Raw genomic sequence first — 10,545 nt, 5'->3', positions numbered from 1 at the left:
AATCAAAATGCCAATGGACGATAAAACTAAAATTCAAGTATTCGATGTACGTAATTACAAAGCGTGGAAGAAAAGAACATTAATGTATTTAAAGTGTAAAAAATGTTATAAACTGGCTACACGAGAGAAAATGGACACGGATGCGAAAGATATTTGGGATGAAAAGAATCAATGGGCGATGAACTGCATCTATTGTAGTATAACAAATGAGCAATTAGAATTTGTTGGTGATCAAGACACTGTTTACAAAATAATTACAAAATTCGATGAGATGTATATGAAGGAATCAACAGCATTTCAACTTTCTATAAGACGTAGACTCGACATGATGAGGTTGAAAGATATTGAGGAATCAGGTTCATTTTTCACGGAATTTGAGAAGACGATAAATGAATTAAAGAGTGCTGGTGCAAACGTAAGTGAACGTGAAAAACTCGATTACATGCTGAAAACACTACCAGAATCATTGATATATATTGATGACTTAATCGACTCATTGAAAGAAAGTGATTGAACTTGTGATTTTTTAAAAAATAAAATTATAATGTGGGAAATGCGTAGGGAGAGTAAAAGTGATAGGAAATGGTCAAATGTTTTCAAAGTTGAGAAAAGAGAGAAATAAAGTGCCGTGGCTGTGGAAAGTACGGCCACGTGATAAAAAATTGCACGAATACATGCAGAGGCGGAATCAATGGAGGAGCGCAATGGCAAGGAGGTGCGTATCAGTCATAGCAGAATAGGGGTCGCGGCGGACGAGGTTCTGGCCACAAAAGACGAGGATATGTTCAGCGTGGATTTGGACAACGAGGACGAAGCAGAGGTTGGCAGCAACGCTACAATGGGGCAAGTCGACAAGACGCAAATTATTTAAACAGCGAGGACTACGACGACCAAGGAATTAACTCCTTCCTAACGCGAGTGCAGTGCGATAATACTAAGGATACTATCACAGTATATACCAGCGATACGCGAAAAATAGATTGGATATTGGATAGTGAATGTTCAGATCACATTGTAAATGATGACTCGTATTTTTTTGAATACGAAAACTTAAGGAACCCGATAAACGTAAAACTAGGAGACGGTAGAACATTAAAAGGAACAAAAGTTGGAAAAATTTTAACTTACTTTGAAGTAAACAAAAGAAGGGTTGAAATTATAATGTCAAATGTATTTTATGTGGAAGAAATGGATAATAACTTGGTTAGCTATGCGAGAGTAACGAATAAAAATAAGATACTCTCAGCAGGGAATACTTCAAAGATCTATAACAAATATAGAAAGTTGATAGGGATCGCATTCAACGATCATGGTTTATATAAAATAACTAGTTACATTGGAAGGCAAGAATCTCACGCCAAAAATGTAGAAAAAAAATGAAGAACAGGGAAAAATTTCACAGAATCCGAGGACATGTAAACTTTACTTATTTAGATACGACGTGTAAGAAAAAATTAATTGAGGGAATGCCAGAAAAATTGGAGCAAGTTCAATTAAATTGTGGTGCGTGTATGCAAAATAAGTAGCACAATGTACCTATCCAGAGTAACCGTAGTAGAGCACGCGAGAGTTTAGAATTAGTACATACCGATTTAAATGGAACTTATAAAAATACCGGGTTTGATGGATCTAAATATTTCTTAACATTTATGGACGATTATAGTAAGTGCGCATTAATTTATTCTTTGAAATCGAAAGATGAGGTTTACGATTGAATCCTTGATTATATAAATAAAGTTGAAAATCTTACTGGTAAGAAGATAAAGAGACTAAGATGCGATAATGGAAAAGAATATATGAACAAAAACATGTACAATCTAATTAGGGAAACGGGAATTCTCTTAGAACCATGCCCACCTTATGTTCACTAGTTAAATGGAACAGCTGAGCGCTACAATAGAACAATCACGAATTCCGCTAGATGCTTATTACATGATTCGAAACTAAATATTAAATATTGGTCGAAAATAGTTAGAACCGCGGTGTATTTAAAAAATAGAACCATTACGAAAACATGTGAAAATAAAACACCAATCGAAATATTGTTGAGAAGGAAACCGAATATAAATAATTTAAGATTGTACGGGAGTATAGTTTTCGTAAGAATATCTGAATTTAAAATAAATTCGAAATGGCACAAAAAGGCAGATATTGGAATACTTGTAGGTTATGAAAACGTTGGATATAGGATCTTAGCTAATAATAAAATTATAATTGCAAGACACGTAGAATTTATAGGTGAAAATGATAATTTAGTAGGATTTCAAGGAATGGATGAATCAGATAATGAAACGGAAAAGGATTTTGAAGAACATTCGGATACAAACGAAATTCATGAAAGTGAAACAAGTGACGAAAAGTGTTGAGGTTATTCGGTATATAAAGAGAGAAAAACGCGTGGATAAAGTGTAAGATACAAAGTATATATTTGACTTAATAATGAAATACAGGAATACAATTTGAGCTGGTCCAGATCCGCACGCTTGCAGTGTTACTTTATGACTGAGAACCCCGAAGCCAACGTCGCCTGTCTACCGTTTATGGTCTGCCTCCTTGCTATTCTTTTGTCTATATACTGTCGATGGCTTCAGCGCTTGAGAAAGCTAAAAAGACCAGATGTGGAGTTTTCCTAGAAGTGCTGGCCACTTCAACACCCTCCCTAAAACTCTACATCCCTACAAACAATTATATCTTAATATTTTTCTAACTCTTGATTTTGTCAATGTCTTCACAAATACATTTGCCAGCTGCCTTTCTCTTTTCCATTCAAATTAGTTTATTACTAAAACACGAGAGGACTAAACAGATCATGTAGAGTTTTTTTTATTAGAAGTGATAGTCACTTCGACACCTTCCCTAAAAACTCTACATCTCTATAAACGGTTACCTCTTAACATCTTTTTCATTTTTCGAACCTAACTTTTGTCTTAAATATTTAAATCTTGTTTTTGGCAACGCCTTTGTACATGTATCTGCCAGTTGCTCTTCGCTTGTTACATATGTTACATCAATTTCGCCTCTATTGTATAAATCTCGCAAAAAGTAGTATCTTATATCAATATGCTTACTTCTTTGATGGAATTCAGGATTCTTAATTAATTTTACGGCACTAGTATTATTTACACATAGCGTATACTGAAATATCTCTATTTTGCATTCGAGAAATATTTTCTTTAGCCACATAATTTCTTTCTTTTCGGATCTCATCGCTTCGTTAAAATCAACTGGTAATTTTTCCGCTACGTACGTTACTGGGTTACCATAAAAATCGGTTCGCTTGATCTTATCTCTATCTCTCAATTGTCTCACATTCTCGCTAGTTATAAAGGGTTGTTTTTCAGTTTCACTCTCTGCACTTTCATACGTACATACTCTATCGCTCTGTGCACGCACATCTTCGCGCTCGACAATTTTCGGTAAACTTAAATTAACGAATTTTTCAGTTTCTAATTCGGGCTTAAATATTACGTCACGGCTTAATATTATATTTCTTTCGGTCGGCACGTACACTCGATACCCTCGTCCGTCATCTAGATAGCCTACCAAATATCCTTTGTTAGACTTTCTGTCCAATTTCCTTCTCTTTTCCGCAGGTATGTGTGCAAAGCATTCAGTACCGAAAACTCTAAACTTTTCTACATCTGGCGATTTCCCGTACCACAGTTCATATGGTGTTTTCTTGTCTTGTCTTGTCGGCCCTGTCTTATTTATGACATGCACTGCGGTGTTCATGGCTTCGGCCCATAAAAACAGCGGTAGATTAGATTTCGAATATAACATCGACATTCCTGCTTCTACTATTGTTCTATTTTCTCTTTCTGCGACGCCATTCTGTTCAGGAGTGTATGGGACGTTAATCGTATGCTTAATTCCCTGACTTCTTAAAAATTCTTTAACCTCTTTATTTTTGAATTCTTTCCCTCCATCACTATGAATTTCTTTGATCTTATCATTGGATTGATTTTCGACTTCTATGCAAAAAGTTTTCAACTTTTCGAGTACTTCTGACTTATGTCGTAAGAAGTAAATCTTTGTGAATTTGGAAAAATCATCTTTAAACGCAAGAAAATACAATTTTTTGCCTAATGACTCGACTTCCATAGGTCCACATACATCCGTATAAATAATTTCGCGAGGTTTAGTCGCACGCTTGGTTTTCTGGTGAAAACTCGATCTATGGTGTTTCCCGTACGCGCAACCTTCACAGAAAAAGTTACTATCCTCTACAACTTTTATATTCGAATTCTTTAAAAATTCCTTAACGTGTATGATGTTTTGATGACATAGCCGTTCGTGCCATAACTGCAGTGTGTCCGCGTTTGACTCCGCTCTATTGCTAAGATTACAAACTGACGGTATGATAACTCGCATGTCGACCTTATATAAATTTCCAATAACAGAACCCCTTGCTATTATTTTCTGATTTTGTAAAAACATGCAGTTTTTCCCTTCCCTTAGAATACAGAAATCTATACCTCTTCTGGCAACAGATCTAATGGAAAATAGATTTCTTTTCATACCTGGTACATACAAGACATCGTTCATTGTACATGCTACCCATTTGCCGTCCACAAAAGTCTCTATCTTGATTTTTCCTTTGCCGTACGCATCCATGAACGTACCATCGCCGATTTCTATCTTCACCGTGTTATCGAATTTTTCGAAGACGCTGAACCATTCTAGTCGTCCTGTCATGTGATTCGTAGCTCCTGAGTCGATTATCCAAGCATCATAGTTTGCCACTTGTATCGTTGAGGTGCTTCCTAATAGACCAATTCCGCTGTGATCTCGATTTTCATTTCTGGGTTCCTGGTTGTCTCTGCTGTTGTTTCCTTTCTTATTTTTGAAGCAATTTTTGCTGGTGTGGCCTTTCCTTTTGCATGTAAAGCATCTAAAGCAATCCTTCTTTAGATGGCCAACTTTTCCACAGTTGAAACAGCTTGGTCCTTGTTTCTCGTATTCACGTTTGCTTGACTGCTTCTGCTGTTCCCTTTTATAATTGTTACCTTTTGTTACCAGCGCCAGCGATGTTTCCTGGCCGTCTTTCTTCCATCTGATTTCTTCCGCCATCAGCCTGGTACTAAGCTTGTCTAAAGTCTTCTTTTCTTCTTCCACCGAATCCCACGCACTGTGAAAATGGTCAAATTTGTTCGGTAACACCGATGAAATGCGTGTTATCAGCATTTTCTCGCCAATTTCACTCCCAAGAGTTTTCATCTTCGCCGGTATCAATTGCAATTTTGATAAGTTGTAAGATACATTTTCAGATTCTTCCCATTTAAAATTGAAGAACTGCTTCTGGACCATACTTAGATTCTCATCCGACTTCATGTCATATACTGTATTCAACTTTTTCCACATTTCATGTGCTGTTGAGCAACATAAAAGAAGATCCAACGGTTTCCTTCCTACTGAGGTCACAATTAATTTTCTTGCTAGCCGATCTGCCTTCAAAAATCTTTTACGGGCGATTTCTTTATCCGCACTGTTACTTGGATGACACAGATTCCCTTCACACACGTTGATCAGGTCGTCATCTTCCTCCAAAAGTGTACGCATGACAAAACGCCACTGGAGCCAGTTTTCTTCGCCACGTAACATCTCGATATTCGCACTTGCTGATTCCATTTTAGCACTATCACTTACTTTACTAAGCACAATACTTTGACAATTTATTCACTTCGCGTTGCTATCTTACACTCTACAGCCCTGGGCCCATAACCTGTTGAGGTTATTCGGTATATAAAGAGCGAAAAACGCGTGGATAAAGTGTAAGATACAAAGTATATATTTGACTTAATAATGAAATACAGGAATACAATTTGAGCTGGTCCAGATCCGCACGCTTGCAGTGTTACTTTATGACTGAGAACCCCGAAGCCAACGTCGCCTGTCTACCGTTTATGGTCTGCCTCCCTGCTATTCTTTTGTCTATATGCTGTCGATGTCTTCAGCGCTTGAGAAAGCTAAAAAGACCAGATGTGGAGTTTTCCTAGAAGTGGTGACCACATCAACAAAAAGGTCGAGCAGGTTGTAAGAAAAAGGAGAGAAATTTAAGTAACGAATCAGAAGAAAAACTTGAGGACATAGAAAATAATTTGAGAAGGCCAGGACGGGAAACAAAGAAACCTCAAAGATATGGCCAAACGAGCCCATATTTCATTTATGTGAATGTAGTTAGCGCAGGCAGTCCTCAAACCTATGAAGAAGCTTTAAGTGGAGATGACAGTAGATCATGGAAAGAAGCAATGGATCGAGAAATGAATAGTTTAGTCACAAATAAAAACCTGGCAATTAGTAGAGAAACCAAAAGATAAAAAGGTATTAGATTTGAAATGGGTATATACGAATAAATCCGATAATCGTAAGAAAGCGCGACTAGTTGTTCGGGGTTTCCAACAAAAGGAAATACCGGAAGATTTATATTCTCCAGTGGCAAAAATGCAAACGCTGAAGTTATTACTATCTTATTGTTGTCAATATGGTTCGATGATTATGCAAATGGATGTAGAAACAGCATTCCTAAACGGAACTATAAAATCGGAAGTATTTGTAAAACAACCTATGGGTTACGCCGATAAAAGCAGGAAAGTATGTAAACTAGGTTTGTAAGTATGTAAAATAGGTTTTCAAAGAAGTGAGAGTGATTATTGTCTGTATATGAAGTATGAGAGCGATCATGTTATATACTTAATTCTATTCGTGGATGACTTATTAATGTGTGGAAAACACAAAAGAAAAATCGATGAAATTAAAAATAAATTGTCAAACAAATTTGCGATGAGGGACTTAGGTGAAGTAAAGACTTACTTAGGAATATACATTGAATACGATCATAAGAAGTGTGAGATGAAATTAGATAAAAGTAGTTATATAGAGTCATTAGCGAAACGGTAGAATATTGAAAATAGTAAACTATATTTTACACCAAAGGAAAAAAATTCAAATTTAGAACCCGCATAGTCAGCCTCAGACGATATAAGATATAGAAACCTCATAGGAGCTTCATAATTTATTAGTACTGGAACAAGATTATACGTTAACTTATAGTGTAAACTATTTAAGTCGATTTCAAAACAGTTACGACGGGACCCATTATAAATATGCGTTGAGAATTTTGTAATACTTATATTTAACCAGAAAATTAAAGTTGACTTATGAAAGAAATTTGAACGCTGAAATCATTTATTGCTTTGTTGACGGTGATTTATCATAAGACTACTACAAGACTACTACGGGATTTATCATAAGATTTTTCGGAAACGCAATTTACTGGAAATCGAGAAAGCGAAACAGCGTGACAAAATCATCAACAGCCGCCGAGTAAGTAGTTTTGTCAGAAGCAGGGAGTGAAATAAAATTTCTAAAGAAATTATTGAAAAATTTCAAAATAATGATCGAGAGACCAATAAAAATTTACGAACATAATTCTGGAGCGATTGCGATATAAAAATATGGAAACTTGACAAAAAATTATGAGTACATTGAAGTACATTTCCATTTTGTAAATGAAAGTTGGGAAAATAAAGAGATTGACGTTATAAAAGTAAATTCAGAAAACAATGTATCAGATATCCAAACGAAGGCTCTAGGGAGAAATAATTTTGAAAATTTTAGATTACTTTTAAAAATAGTTTAATTTTCACAAAAGGAAATGAATATGCAGCACAATAATTAAGGAGGTGTATTGAGATATGTAAAATTTTTGTGCTGGACTAGGTCGAGTGCGTAGTGGAGATGTTTGTATGTGGATATCAGTGTGTGGAGATATGTGTGTGCGCGGCGACTGAAAAACAGACGAATGTAATTAGTTCGGTCGGTTAACAGTCTTCAAAAGGTCGGGTATGAATAAAAGTGCTGAGACGCGCGCAAGTGTACATCGATAAATATTCTAGAAATCGTTTATACAGTAAATATGTGTCTACGTTAATAGTAATGGCCAACGTAAATTGAATGTTTCCATAACAATATTTCGGCCATCAGGATCCACAATTCTCAACATGGTAGCAAAATTCGTGGTTGACGGGATTTAAGGATATGGGACCACGTGTAACCGGGAGTGAATGTATAAAAAAGGTTCATTTTGAAAGAATTGGAAATATGTTCTGAAGAGATAAAGAGGCTGTTGGCGGAGCAGATAAGAGGAATCTGTATAGCGAGGAGAACTGTTTTTGAAAAAAGGGTGAAGATGAAAAGACGAATCAAAATGCCAATGGACGATAAAACTAAAATTCAAGTATTCGATGTACGTAATTACAAAGCGTGGAAGAAAAGAACATTAATGTATTTAAAGTGTAAAAAATGTTATAAACTGGCTACACGAGAGAAAATGGACACGGATGCGAAAGATATTTGGGATGAAAAGAATCGATGGGCGATGAACTGCATCTATTGTAGTATAACAAATGAGCAATTAGAATTTGTTGGTGATCAAGACACTGTTTACAAAATAATTACAAAATTCGATGAGATGTATATGAAGGAATCAACAGCATTTCAACTTTCTATAAGACGTAGACTCGACATGATGAGGTTGAAAGATATTGAGGAATCAGGTTCATTTTCCACGGAATTTGAGAAGACGATAAATGAATTAAAGAGTGCTGGTGCAAACGTAAGTGAACGTGAAAAACTCGATTACATGCTGAAAACACTACCAGAATCATTGATATATATTGATGACTTAATCGACTCATTGAAAGAAAGTGATTGAACTTGTGATTTTTTAAAAAATAAAATTATAATGTGGGAAATGCGTAGGGAGAGTAAAAGTGATAGGAAATGGTCAAATGTTTTCAAAGTTGAGAAAAGAGAGAAATAAAGTGCCGTGGCTGTGGAAAGTACGGCCACGTGATAAAAAATTGCACGAATACATGCAGAGGCGGAATCAATGGAGGAGCGCAATGGCAAGGAGGTGCGTATCAGTCATAGCAGAATAGGGGTCGCGGCGGACGAGGTTCTGGCCACAAAAGACGAGGATATGTTCAGCGTGGATTTGGACAACGAGGACGAAGCAGAGGTTGGCAGCAACGCTACAATGGGGCAAGTCGACAAGACGCAAATTATTTAAACAGCGAGGACTACGACGACCAAGGAATTGACTCCTTCCTAACGCGAGTGCAGCCCGATAATAGTAAGGATACTATCACAGTATATACCAGCGATACGCGAAAAATAGATTGGATATTGGATAGTGAATGTTCAGATCACATTGTAAATGATGACTCGTATTTTTTTGAATACGAAAACTTAAGGAACCCGATAAACGTAAAACTAGGAGACGGTAGAACATTAAAAGGAACAAAAGTTGGAAAAATTTTAACTTACTTTGAAGTAAACAAAAGAAGGGTTGAAATTATAATGTCAAATGTATTTTATGTGGAAGAAATGGATAATAACTTGGTTAGCTATGCGAGAGTAACGAATAAAAATAAGATACTCTCAGCAGGGAATACTTCAAAGATCTATAACAAATATAGAAAGTTGATAGGGATCGCATTCAACGATCATGGTTTATATAAAATAACTAGTTACATTGGAAGGCAAGAATCTCACGCCAAAAATGTAGAAAAAAAATGAAGAACAGGGAAAAATTTCACAGAATCCGAGGACATGTAAACTTTACTTATTTAGATACGACGTGTAAGAAAAAATTAATTGAGGGAATGCCAGAAAAATTGGAGCAAGTTCAATTAAATTGTGGTGCGTGTATGCAAAATAAGTAGCACAATGTACCTATCCAGAGTAACCGTAGTAGAGCACGCGAGAGTTTAGAATTAGTACATACCGATTTAAATGGAACTTATAAAAATACCGGGTTTGATGGATCTAAATATTTCTTAACATTTATGGACGATTATAGTAAGTGCGCATTAATTTATTCTTTGAAATCGAAAGATGAGGTTTACGATTGAATCCTTGATTATATAAATAAAGTTGAAAATCTTACTGGTAAGAAGATAAAGAGACTAAGATGCGATAATGGAAAAGAATATATGAACAAAAACATGTACAATCTAATTAGGGAAACGGGAATTCTCCTAGAACCATGCCCACCTTATGTTCACTAGTTAAATGGAACAGCTGAGCGCTACAATAGAACAATCACGAATTCCGCTAGATGCTTATTACATGATTCGAAACTAAATATTAAATATTGGTCGAAAATAGTTAGAACCGCGGTGTACTTAAAAAATAGAACCATTACGAAAACATGTGAAAATAAAACACCAATCGAAATATTGTTAAGAAGGAAACCGAATATAAATAATTTAAGATTGTACGGGAGTATAGTTTTCGTAAGAATATCTGAATTTAAAATAAATTCGAAATGGCACAAAAAGGCAGATATTGGAATACTTGTAGGTTATGAAAACGTTGGATATAGGATCTTAGTTAATAATAAAATTATAATTGCAAGACACGTAGAATTTATAGGTGAAAATGATAATTTAGTAGGATTTCAAGGAATAGATGAATCAGATAATGAAACGGAAAAGGATTTTGAAGAACATTCGGATACAAACGAAATTCATGAAAGTGAAA

This window comes from Bombus terrestris, unplaced genomic scaffold, assembly GCF_910591885.1.
Source record: "Bombus terrestris unplaced genomic scaffold, iyBomTerr1.2, whole genome shotgun sequence".
Taxonomy (NCBI): Eukaryota; Metazoa; Arthropoda; class Insecta; order Hymenoptera; family Apidae; genus Bombus; species Bombus terrestris.
The sequence above is the reverse complement of the archived record's forward strand: the minus strand, read 5'-3'. Positions refer to the sequence as shown.